A 12,543-nucleotide genomic window follows, 5' to 3' on the forward strand; every position below is an offset into this window, starting at 1 on the left:
AGTGCGAGAAATTATATTGAGAAGTGTGATTCGGAGACATTTCCGTTTTCCAAATGGCATATGTCGTGAAGAATCACACGCGCTTAGCTGAAAAATTGATTATCAAGCCACGCGCGAGTCACTGCGGAGCCCGAAAACGCGGTCATTATCATCAATATTGGGCCCAGAATTCCACACACCATTTGATAAATTGCTCCCTAAAGAAAATGACCAAATGCGCTTTATCGAGGAGGCCTCACCAATGGGCTCACAAGAGGCGAATGTCTTGAGCAATTAAGATGCGCGCGCGTGTGCTCCGTCTTTTTGGGGAGTAAAGACAGAAAAAAAAAACACAAGCGAGCAAATATCGCGTCAATAATGATTTCTTGACTTTTTTTTCTTCTTACTTCATCTTCGTTCCTTCCCTCCGGTGAATCCAATTTTCCCGTGTGTGTCTCCGCGTGTACCAAAGTCGCGGTGAGTATTTTTCGTTGATTTCGTGACAAATTACCGCGAGCCTCTTATGGCACTTGGCGACTGCCCCAGAAAACTTTCCATCTTCTTCGCGCCTTCCAACTATATATTCATTGACTTTTGACTTGACACCGGGCCATCGAATGATTTTTTTTTATCATCTCTCTGTACCTCACTCGTAACGTCTTGTGGAAGAGCCACAGAGATTCTCATCAAAGAAGATCTTTTAACCCTCACAAGACCACGCGGTGAAGCTCACATCGGACAATTTACAGCGAGCTCCAACTTATTCACCTCTTGTGGTTTTGCCTCCCCCCCCCCCCCGTCATGCCCCAGCATCTCCTCACAGACTCCCAATCATCATCAATAGCTCTCAAACAATACATAGACGCGTGGAGCAAAATAAAATTCGATTAGGCTGAGTTTTTTTTGCCCACGCGGCACTTTTTTTACGTTGCCAAGAAAATGATCTCATATGACGCAAAACGCAATCGCAGGGCATAAGAAGTCGATATTCGTGCTTCCTCCGAATGTTCTTCAAAAATATTCCGCGGAAAAGTTATTCTCTCCACCGAGCAATTGTTATTTTATCACTTCGCCGAAATTTCCAAGTGGGAGCCAATTAGAGGAGCTTTTTCTGCTGGGAAATTTTCTCACAAATACTTCAGAGTCCGCGAGGAAATATATCTTATCATTGGAAAAGGGGGATCATTCGATGTTCTTAGAAAAAAAAATACTCTTCTTGTGTATTTTTAACGGACTTATCGAATGTTATGAAAACGTTGGCGGAAAAACTTTTAGTTTCTCGCAGAGACATTAAAATTTGTAGGAGATAATAGAGAGAAAGAATTTCAACATGCTGCGGGAAATATCGTTTTGTTACTGATATGCGCTTTTATTTTATATTTTAATGTTATAAAACAAACCGCAGTACAAGCAACTCCGAACAAGGACGTATGATGTGATAACAAGAGGTATTAGTTTTGAAAACTTTTAGATGAATTTTCAATGCGCGGAATTTAAAATAAACAGCAGAAAGAGAAAGCAGATAGACGTGATAAAATACATTATAAACTTTTAGATAAAGTTATATGAAAACGTGATGTAAGAAATAATATTTTTTCTGGGCTGGAATTCCTTGAAAACCAAATGATTGCGCTTCACAGACGCACATTTCGTGCATTCGTGCTTATCAGTGAGAGAAATTTATATGAAAAACACTGCATTGTGGGAAAAATGAAATTTTTGGTCGTTTATTTTATTCATTCTCAACAATTTTATACACAACTAGCATAGATTATGTTTAGATATGTCTGTAGATTATTTTAGTTTTTAGAGTTTCATTTTTCGCGGTTTTAGTACTTTTTGTCTACCACTGAAAAAAAATTTAAATATATCATTTCAGATTTAAATTTTGGTAGTAGTTAATGGAGACGCCTGGTTGTGATTGGTAAATTTGAAAAATAAATTTAATGAGCTTTTCTATGACTTTACTAATATTTACCAAATACCAAAAGTTTAGTCTGTGAGCGTATTAAAAAAATTAAATTTATTTTAAACTTTGCTTAAAATTTAAACGTTGTTGAAAGATCGGTCAAGTAATAATTATGCTGATTGAAACACGGGAAAAACCTTCTTTATATTTTCTCAATTTATTTTTATGAGCTTTTTATTATTTTTATTTTTTTTTTGCATGAAAATAAATTGAGAAAATATAAAAAAGGTCTTTCCCGTGTTTCAATCAGCATAAAATTTAAACATTCCATCGTACCATAAACCAAATTTTATCAAAAAATTACTAATTGATGTAAAAATGCTGTGTGGTGAGGCAGAAAAATAATTTGAGAATTTCTGGTTATGCATGCGAATATTCAAATTTTACCATAGATTTTACCAAAAATTTAACAAAATGCTTTTTAATAATAAATTTTTAATAAACAAAATTGTAAAAAAATGGTAATGTTTTTGACCTTTACCAAAATTTACCAAATGCTAACAGTGTAGTCTCTGTGCCCGTATTGAAGAAGTATTTTAATGTTCTAACCAAATATATTTCAAATTTTGTAGAAAGATGAGTTTAATGTTTTTTACCACAAATTACTAATTTATTGGTTTAAGATTTTTTATTATTGCGGATTCTATTCATTTCGATAATTTCCCTTTAAGAATTTTTGCATTATTAGATCGGTAAGATTCGTCAGTAGATATTACGATCAACACTGTAAAAAATGTTACTACCTCTGACATAAGAGCATATAGGGTACTCTATTTCGTTATATAGAGTAAGTACTCAAATTGTGTCATTTTTTTACCAAGACTTTTACCATTTACATACTACAAAGAAATTGGTTAATTGGTACTTAAAAAATACTCTAACTCTTTACCATAATGGTAATTTTTACCCTTTTTTCTATTTTATTTTTTATATTTGCAACAATCTAATAATTATTTTACTTTGAATTCATGATTTGTTCTGGAATGTTTTTTTTTCTCTTCCAATTAGTCAGCTGTACGACTGACTGATAGCTAAATATTCCCACAAAATTATAGAACATTTTCTGATGTTGCATCACATTTAGCACTATTTTATTAACATCGTAAAATCTCATAATCCCCAAACATTTTTCTTCATTCCAGAATTTATTTTGCATCCTTATTTTAGCTTGAATTGAACCAACTCAAGCTGCACAAAGGACAAGAAATTAATTTTTAATGTTCAATTTCACAACATCTTTAATCACAAAATTCTCAACTTGTTTCACTTCTTTTCTTTGCTTGTTTTCCCAAAAGAAAAGCCTCTTTGTTGCACACAGCTGTGTGATTTCTTTATTGGACATCACATTGGAAGTTCCCAATAAAATCAGTCAAGGATTATCAAATGAAGATTTACTCTCGAATTTGTGGCGATGGTACTCACAGCAATTCCATCAATTTCATGGTGAATCTCTAATGTTTGATGTGCCTCAAAGATGTGGCATTTATTTCACAATCTCAGCGGCATTTTAATCACTCTCGCTCGTATTTCTCTCCCCCATCCCGTAGTTGCCATCATCATCCAGCTCATCTGCTGTATAAGTGTGTCTCTCGGGTAATCATAATATATAAGTTTTCAAGAGAAAGAGACAGAGAGACAGAGAGATTGAGATGGATTCCAAGTTTCCCCGCGCTCATATGAATATGCTGAAATGAGGGGAGGGGGAGAGGGCAAAGGGGGGTCCCGTAGAGTCATTTGCGCGGGAGAGGATGCGTGGAAAATTGATCGTGACGCGGAAAAATTGCGTTGACATGCGAGTTTGGTTTCCGCGTTTGTAAATCTCTGTCGTGGTGGCAGCGGGGCACACAGTCCGGGGCAGAACCTGATGTGCGGGATGTAAAATTAGATCAGCTCTTGAGGAGGGAGAGAGATGGGCACCAAGAAGAAAACAGATCCTTGGATTTCCCGCTGATTAATCATCAACATGATCATATTTTCATACAGAGCGCAAAAGAGAGACCATTTGGATGGAAAGATTGCGCGATTTGGGTGTGTGTTTGCGTGTGACTCGTGCAAAATGAAGAAGCGCCGAGTGAGTGTGAAAAGGCATTAATATGACGACATTTTAATTGATGCAATTGAGAGGAGCCGCCACCAGCATGTTTTGGAGGCATCGCGAGTGAGGGATTAGGAATTTGCTGCACACTGTCTTCATGATGGAAAATTCTAAATAAAATGCTTGTTGCTACTTTTGCAAAATGCGAACTTGGGGCATACTCTGCACAATTTTCATCGCTTCCACACAGCAGCTGACGAGGCATTTTCTTCTCTGCAGTTAACATGTAATGCGATGTGACTCGAGGAGTCACCTCGCGGCGACAAACCAGCATCATCAGAGATTCCTCCTCACATCGCGGAGTGTTGGGTGAAGAAAAATCTCCCAGCAACCGCATAGATTGAATTGAAAGGCAATAGAGATGCCCAAAGAGGCGCAAGAGTGTGAGTTGAGTGTGTCGCATCTCTTGTTGACATGACCTACGATAACAATCATCTTATAGAGCGCAACTTTTTCATATCACACCACACACACTTTTTTCCCTCGTTCGCGCGAATTTGCCTCCTTGTGCAAAATATAATCGCAATCTTTGTGCTGCGCCAGTTCGAGGCTCCGCATCGCCTGTATATCGCACACAAAATGGAATATGTCAACGAATTTTATGAATTATTTGCACAAATTATCAATCCACTCCGAGTTGCCGTTTTTTTATTCCCACACCACTATCTGTGCCACATAAAATTTAATGTCTAAACAGTATTATATTATTCTATATATATCGGAGACAAGTGGTCACACTGTGGCGGTTCTTGCGCTCAGCAAAAGTGCTAATTTTTTTTCTTCATTCTGCAAACCGACATTCTTCTTCCATTTGCTGGCATGATTTGATTAACTCCGAAGCTTAGAGGCAGAGAGAGATGATTTACATACTAACACACATGAGAAGATAGAACTGATCAATATTGCTTTGCTCCAGCTATTTTGCAGAGATTGAATTTTATCGGATTTACTATCCCACATAGATTTGAACATTGCTGAGAGAATCCTTTGCATTTTTATTTTGTACTTTAAATTACATTAGTATAATGCACAATGAGCATTAGCATAGAAAGCAATGCGTTCTTATAAACATATGGTACAAGATAAATAATTTAAGATTTTTATTTGATTTAATTCATACTTTTCATTCAAAAACCAACTATTAAAATAAAAATAATTAAAATTGTAAACAGCATAATGTCGTACTAGAAGCACATCACGTAATAAAACATAGACGCTTAAAGCACATGTACACAAAAAATATAATAAAAAGTCTGCTTAATACTTAGGAGAATGTGGTTCAATTCGGACCTGCAAAGGTCCACGCAGAGTGAAAGAAAATAACATGCAATGAAAAGCAATATTGTTAAATTTGGTACCATTTTGAAGCCCATTTAATGATCTTTTAACTCCCACAATTTTCTACATTTAAAGTTTTATCAGTTATAAGCAATAATGGATTGAAAAAGGCCTCAAGAGGTCCAAATTGGGCCACATTCTCCTAAATAATTAGTTTTATATTCAAGAAAAGATCTATCTATTAAAGATTTTAATTCTAATTCAATTTTGTTTAATTTTTCAAATTTTAATTCAATTTTTTTTAATTCTTAGTAAAATTAGTTAAATCTCGTACATACTTTCTTTTTCGGGATCTTGACGATTTCCTTGCGAACTGAAAGGCATAAAAAAAATTAGGAAACATTAAAAAAAATAATATTAATAAACTACTTACACTTCGCATTCGGTGATTAGCCATCTGGCGTCCACCGAATACAAACTCCTCATTGCCCTGAGGTCATTCAAAGTCGCATTTGCCTTAGAAATTGCTTGTTGCATCTTTGGCGTTGAAACTCAATTGATCTTCAAAATTGTTTTTTTTTTTCACTAATTTTTTGAAAAGAATTAAAAGAAAGATTTATGTGAAGCATAAGTAAGAATACTGTATCAATATATCTTTGCTCATACTTTTAAACAAAAAAGAGGAAATAAAAAAAATGATTTCTTGAAAAATTAATTTATTTCTAAAATTAAAATAGTTTTTTTTAGACAATGAAAACATCAAAATATTAAATTCTTTAAGTAAGTAAATTTATGCAGCAGAAAGGATCTTTATGGAGGAAAAAATAAAATATTTCTCCACAAAAGAACCACCAGAATATTAAGGAAAGAAAAAAGAAAAAAAAAAACTTTCTGAATTTTCTTCTCATATGCAGATGCTGGGTGCCCCAGAAGAAAGATAAAGCTCTCGAGGTGAGACGACAGAAAGGAGGTTTGTATGTCGGTGTTTTTGAGCATTTTGAAAAATTGTGTCAACTGCGAGTAAAGTGAATCAGCCCCCGGGAGCGACCAGAATGCGCTTCTGGAGCTGGCATCACGCCATAAATTTGCCTTGTGGAGCAGGTGTGAAAAATGCAGGTGGGAATGTCTCACCACCAAAACAGACACCCACCATTTCCTCCTCCCCCTCCCCCCGCCGCACACTATTATAGTGCAATGCGGAAAATACCTCCGGTATGCCATTGAATGGGGCGAAAGTGAGGCATTTTTCCACGAAATACCGCGCATTGTTGGGAAATTCGTTCTGAAAGTTCTCTTCTCAAAACCGATATTTTAACCACCATTCCCCCGTCCCCGTACTCCCCCTCCCGCACTGTGTAACTGCGAAGAAAGTCAAAATGCAATTTGAAGTGACCACGAAAGGGGAGCCACAGTGGATCTCACCTTTCAGAGCTCTACTAAAAGCAACTTAAGCGCAATTGCTCCAATTTCAGTGTCGTATCAAATATGTGTCATGCACTTTTTCCTTACAAATATATATTCCATTTTATGTGTCAGCAATAAGATTTTTTTTTGCATAACAAATCAAATGGAGATTCGAATTTCAAAACTCGCGCAACATATCCAAAGGGGGAAACTTATGGTTAAAAAAAAAACGAGAGGAATAGATTTTTGTGAGGAAAGAAACGAGCAATAACAAGAAAAAACACCCAAGACGGTGGAAGTGAAAAGCAATAAAATAAATTTTAGTGATTTCAGCGATGATCGCAAGGGGAGACGACAGAGAAGCTAATCAAAATATTTAAATTTTTACTCACTTCTTTAATCTTCAAATCTTGCCGAGATATTAGAAAAGTGTTTTGTTCACCTAAATGTAACGCACCAGAATTAAGGTTTTGTTCCCTCGGATTGGAGATGAAATGATGGCAAAGCGAGAAGTTAAAATCAAAGGGGCGAGTAAGTAATAATAATGTATTACAATTTAAGAGGCAATTTAGGGAAGAAGCATAAATAAGGAGGAGGGGGATACAAATTAAAAATTTTCAGCTTCGAGCCTCGTGGGGCTCCCGGATCAGCGGCGGACCTCGCAGGGCTCCCGGCTGAGATCCCTCAGCCACGTCCACTTGCGCTGATGGTCCTGACGCATGGCCTCTTGCTCTCGAATATTTTTAAATATCGAGGAAAATTTCTTGCCCCGTGGAAGTACTATAGATAGGGGTTTATCCAAATTTACACAAATAGCCCCGCCCTCCCCTAGTAACAAAAATTTACCAAATAAGGGCCTTATTCAGCGACCAAGAAACCCTTGAAATTCGCTTGAAATCTTGAAATTTCAGTACAAAATTTAAAGATTTCAAGGGTTTCTTGGTCGCTGAATTAAGCCCAATTTTAGTGGGTAATTTAATTCATCAACTTAGAAAATTTTCATGAACTTACGTTCAGCCGTCGCCTTCTGCTCCGTCATAACCTTTTTGAATTTTTTGTAAAATAGGAAGCAGTCGATGTAATTCGCGCGATACGTAGCTTTTAATTGCTGAAATTTCTTCAAGTCTTCCTTTTAATATTTAAAAAAAAGTATTGCTTTTAATATTAAAATTTAAAAAAAATTAGAAACGCAAAGATTTTTTTTTTTTTATTATAAATTATCCATTACCTTCGGGTGAGGCTTCCATGTTTTGGGCATGGGTCTGCATGGACGCCTCGAGGCGTCGCACTGAAGCTCCGTAAGCTTTCTTCATTTTCATGAAATTCCTGAAGCGCGTGCTCCAGCTCCTTTTGCTTACTCATTATATTTCCGCGTGCTTCCATTTTTAGTTGTGTTCTTTATTTGGCACAAAACTTTTATAAACTGCACTGTTTGCCTTATGATCAATAACTGAGCTGGGCCTTATTCAGCGACCAAGAAACTCTTGAAATCTTTAAATTTTGTAGTGAAATTTCAAGATTTCAAGCGAATTTCAAGGGTTTCTTGGTCGCTGAATAAGGTCCAATATAGGATTTTATCACAATGATAAAAATAAGAATAATTGAAACCATTTTAAAAAATAAAAAAAAATGTCTTAAAGATTTTTCAATAAAAAATAATTACAAAAAAAATATTTTTATATTTAAATCAATACTTTCGATGAGAATTAACTTAAAGAAAATCTCTTTTATCAAGGAAAAAAGACTTTTTCAAAGAAATTTTGAAAACATTCAAGAAACGTTTCAAATGTCTTGCAATTTGACCACAATAATTGAGGAAAAAATTAAGGAAATTGATATTATAAATTTCAAGAAATAAACATAAATTACGACATACTTTAGTTGATCTAAGCATAAAGCAATTAACAGTTGCAATTTTCAAAACAACCTCCTGCTTTAAAAATTTCTGTTAACTTGGAAATTTTCAAGATTTTCAAGGTTTACAAGAACCTAATTTTTAGGGCTCCGAAAAATCGAACTTTTCGATGCTTCGAAGTGTTGAGAAAAAATCGAAGCACTGCAAAAGAACTGCTTCGTTTTTAAAATGCTTCGATTATTCGAATAATCGAATAAGCTTCGAAGCTTCGAGTAATTTTTAGATATTCGAAGCTTCGAAGCTTTTTGAAATATTCGAAGCTTCGAAGCATTTTAGGTATTCGAAGCGGATGGACGACTCGATTTAAAAATGCACAATTGAGCTGCGCTTATTTTTGTGAATTTGCATAGATTTAAGAACTTTTCTTATAAAATTATCCTCAAGCGCAAAGCGCCTTTAATAATAAACTAATGTCCTTAAGAAATTATTTTATTTTTAAAAATCTTTTTTTTTTAAAGGTGTCTTCAAGCGCGAAGCGCCTTTAATAAAAAACTAATGTCCTTAAGAAATTATTTTATTTTTAAAAATCTTTTTTTTAAAGGTGTCTTCAAGCGCGAAGCGCCTTTAATAAAAAACTAATGTCCTTAAGAAATTATTTTATTTTTAAAAATCTTTTTTTATAAAGCTGTCTTCAAGCGCGAAGCGCCTTTAATAAAAAACTAATGTCCTTAAGAAATTATTTTATTTTTAAAAATCTTTTTTTTAAAGGTGTCTTCAAGCGCGAAGCGCCTTTAATAAAAAACTAATGTCCTTAAGAAATTATTTTATTTTTAAAAATCTTTTTTTTTAAAGGTGTCTTCAAGCGCGAAGCGCTTTTAATAAAAAGTAATTTTCTTTTTGAAAAAAAAGGAGTGAATGAATATGATTTTAAAGATTTTTTTAATTACCAATGTTTTTTTTTCGGAAAAAAAATTATTTCTAAACGAAGTTTTATGTTTGACTAAATTGTTTGTAGTTTTCGCGATTTAAGGACTTTCGAGCGCCATTTTGAATTTTTTATGGGTCACAGGGAAAAAATCATTTTATATTTCTCAGGTACCTCCTATAGTTAGGTCATCTCATGGCAAAAGACTGCAGGCAGTGCTAGAAACTTGAAAATTGGCATAAATGTTCCTTAGGGCATATAAAGGAAGGAAAATGAGTGCGGTTTGGTTTCGTCCGCTAAAAAGCATATGGCGGCCAATTTTCAAAATGGCGTCCTTTTGAGCTATAATGTAATCTAAAGTTTGTCGTAGGTGGCTGAAATTTTGGTATGTTATAGCTGGCATCAATACCTTTCCAACGATAGGTCATTTGACTTCCTAGGTCCCCTAGAACCTAAGATATTGCCATTTTTAGGTTTTTCTTTAGAAGCTCATATCTCCGGTTCTACGTAACGTACAAAGATGTTTGACCTATCATTGGAAAGGTCTTGCAATACTCTACAACTCTCTAGAACATTGCAAACCAATTAAAAGAACATTTTTGGGTCAAAAATACAAAAAAAACAATGAGTAATTTTTGACGCAAAAATTTTCATTAAAAAAATAATTTTATCGGAATAAATTTTTTCTCAGTGTATTGTCCAGATTCAGACGTTTCCAAAACATGGTCATTATACGCTGTAGCTCAAATAGAACCAGAGTTATAGCGATTTAAAAAACGTGAAATATTGAGAAAAAATTCTTGTAAACATTTCAACAAAAGGCAGAAATTTGTGTTTCATACTTCACTGATAGATGGCGTTGAGTGATTTTCGTATCAAAAAATAAATCATTTGCGTTGATGAATTTTGACAAAGTATTTTTTTATGCTTCATGTATTTAAAGAGACAGAAACTTAACAGTGACGTCATTGTTCGCATTTTTAAGCAAATCTTTCAACTTTTCCCAGTCACAAAGTCTGTTTGACGATTTTATAGTCTTCTGAAAGACTATTAATACAATATTTCCTCTTGATCTCTTGACCCATATATCGTTAGAAAAAAAATCTTTTTTAAATTAATAAAAATTTCCCATCAACATCAAATCACAATGAGATAGCTCTTAAGAAAACTACAGAGTTTTATAAAATGAATTTACTTATGAATGCGAAAGAAATTAAAATTGGATTACAAAAGCACTTTCGCGCCTTCGTAACATATTTGTGAGGGAGCATATAAGTTGTCAAAGCTTTCACGCTCTTGTAATCATTTGGTAGCCCCTTGACGCAAATAATGCGACTCAACTGAAAAGATTGGGAATGGAAAGCTCTTGTGGAATACTCCGGTACTGTATGGTCTGTGTGTGAGATTGAGACGATCACTCCGAAACTGCCCACGCTAATGGTGAAGTGTTTTGCTCTCTCCCTCGCCAATTTACATAATTTCCAATATATTCATAACACAAATTGGTGAAATAATTCCTCGGCAGAGACACTCTGAACACGCGGCTTCGACTTAATTGCCGCCGTGGACTGTCTCTTTGGGTGCGAGCGTGTTACGGGGCCCATGTGGCGATGCATGATCCACGCTTTAGATGAAATGGCCGAGATGACGGAAGAGGGTCTCCACCACGGTGCTCTGGTACAATTTTTGTTGCAACGTGATGGCATTGCTTTGGGCTCACGATCGAGAGGTGCGGAAGAGCGATCTCGTCGATCTCTAATGATCAAACAATAATATTGTTGTAGCACACCGTTGGTGGGGGCTTCGCGCGCGCGATGGCTACAGTCCGCGAGGTGAAAGTACACGATCTTCGAGAGCAATATAATCAGAAGGAGATTTGATCAATTTATTTATTTGTGCTGCTATACAGATAAATAATGAAATAAATCAAACTGTGAGTAGAAAAACGCACGATCCAAATTACAATTCAACCATCTCTCTCTCCATATATATATATTGGCCATATATAACATCGTGTAAGTATTTTTCAAAATGTGTTACCAAATAGGTTTGTTCTATTTTTCTTCCATTTCGCTCTCAGAGTGCTATATATACATATATATGTATGTAGCATAGGCTAAAGCTCTGTGTGCCTCTCCTCCTTTCCAATGGAGCTCCCTTTCCATGTGCGCGATCGCACGGAGGTAATTACGAATGGAAAACAGCTAGTTTAGATCAATTCTTGGTAACATTTTGTACATTTTCTCCGGCATATCTTCGACTGTTTGAGTGATCCAACAGCACCTCTCTTGTGTTTGCCGTCCCCGCGCCGTATTACCGCGGCCCAGCATCTCCACCGACTCGAGAGATCAGGTAAAGAAAAGAATTCAAACAATATCGCGAATGTTGACTAAAGAAAACTTGCCAGCGTCACGATCCTCTTAATGTCGAGAATTTCTTCACTAATTAGAAGACTCCAAGTCCATTTCCTGATTCTTATACCATCACGATTTCTATCATTTTACCCTTTCCACTCTCTTCTGGCCCCCCTTCATCGCAACACCACTGAATTGATACCCCCGCCAAAATGGGCACATCAATACGATCGCATCGTGTACAGAAGAAAAAAAAGCTTTTCCTCGCATCACTCAAATTGCGTTTCATTGTGAAAATTCAAACCTATTCTCTCTATGTTTTGTTACTACAACCAATTTGCGCGTTGTGTATTTGAAAATTCACGAATTCCTCTCTATTTACCCCCCAAAAACTTATTGTATTTTTTTCTCAGACATAGCCCACACTCCATCTTATATTATTACGATAAACCTGGCTATAATTTTCACGGTCATCGTGCCACTCTTTGCGCGCCACTCTGTTATTGTTTGTTGCCATATACATTTGTTATTCCGATTGTGGCGCTGTCAACTCCCGCCAAAAAATTACGACTTGATCACGTTTCGTGATCGCGCCAAATTGCAAACACTCTGCTCGCTCACCCGGGCTCTAAACTAGATTCTAAAAACCTCAATAGAGACCACCCCATTTACTCGAGCTATACA

Source organism: Lutzomyia longipalpis, chromosome 1, assembly GCF_024334085.1.
Source record: "Lutzomyia longipalpis isolate SR_M1_2022 chromosome 1, ASM2433408v1".
NCBI lineage: Eukaryota > Metazoa > Arthropoda > Insecta > Diptera > Psychodidae > Lutzomyia > Lutzomyia longipalpis.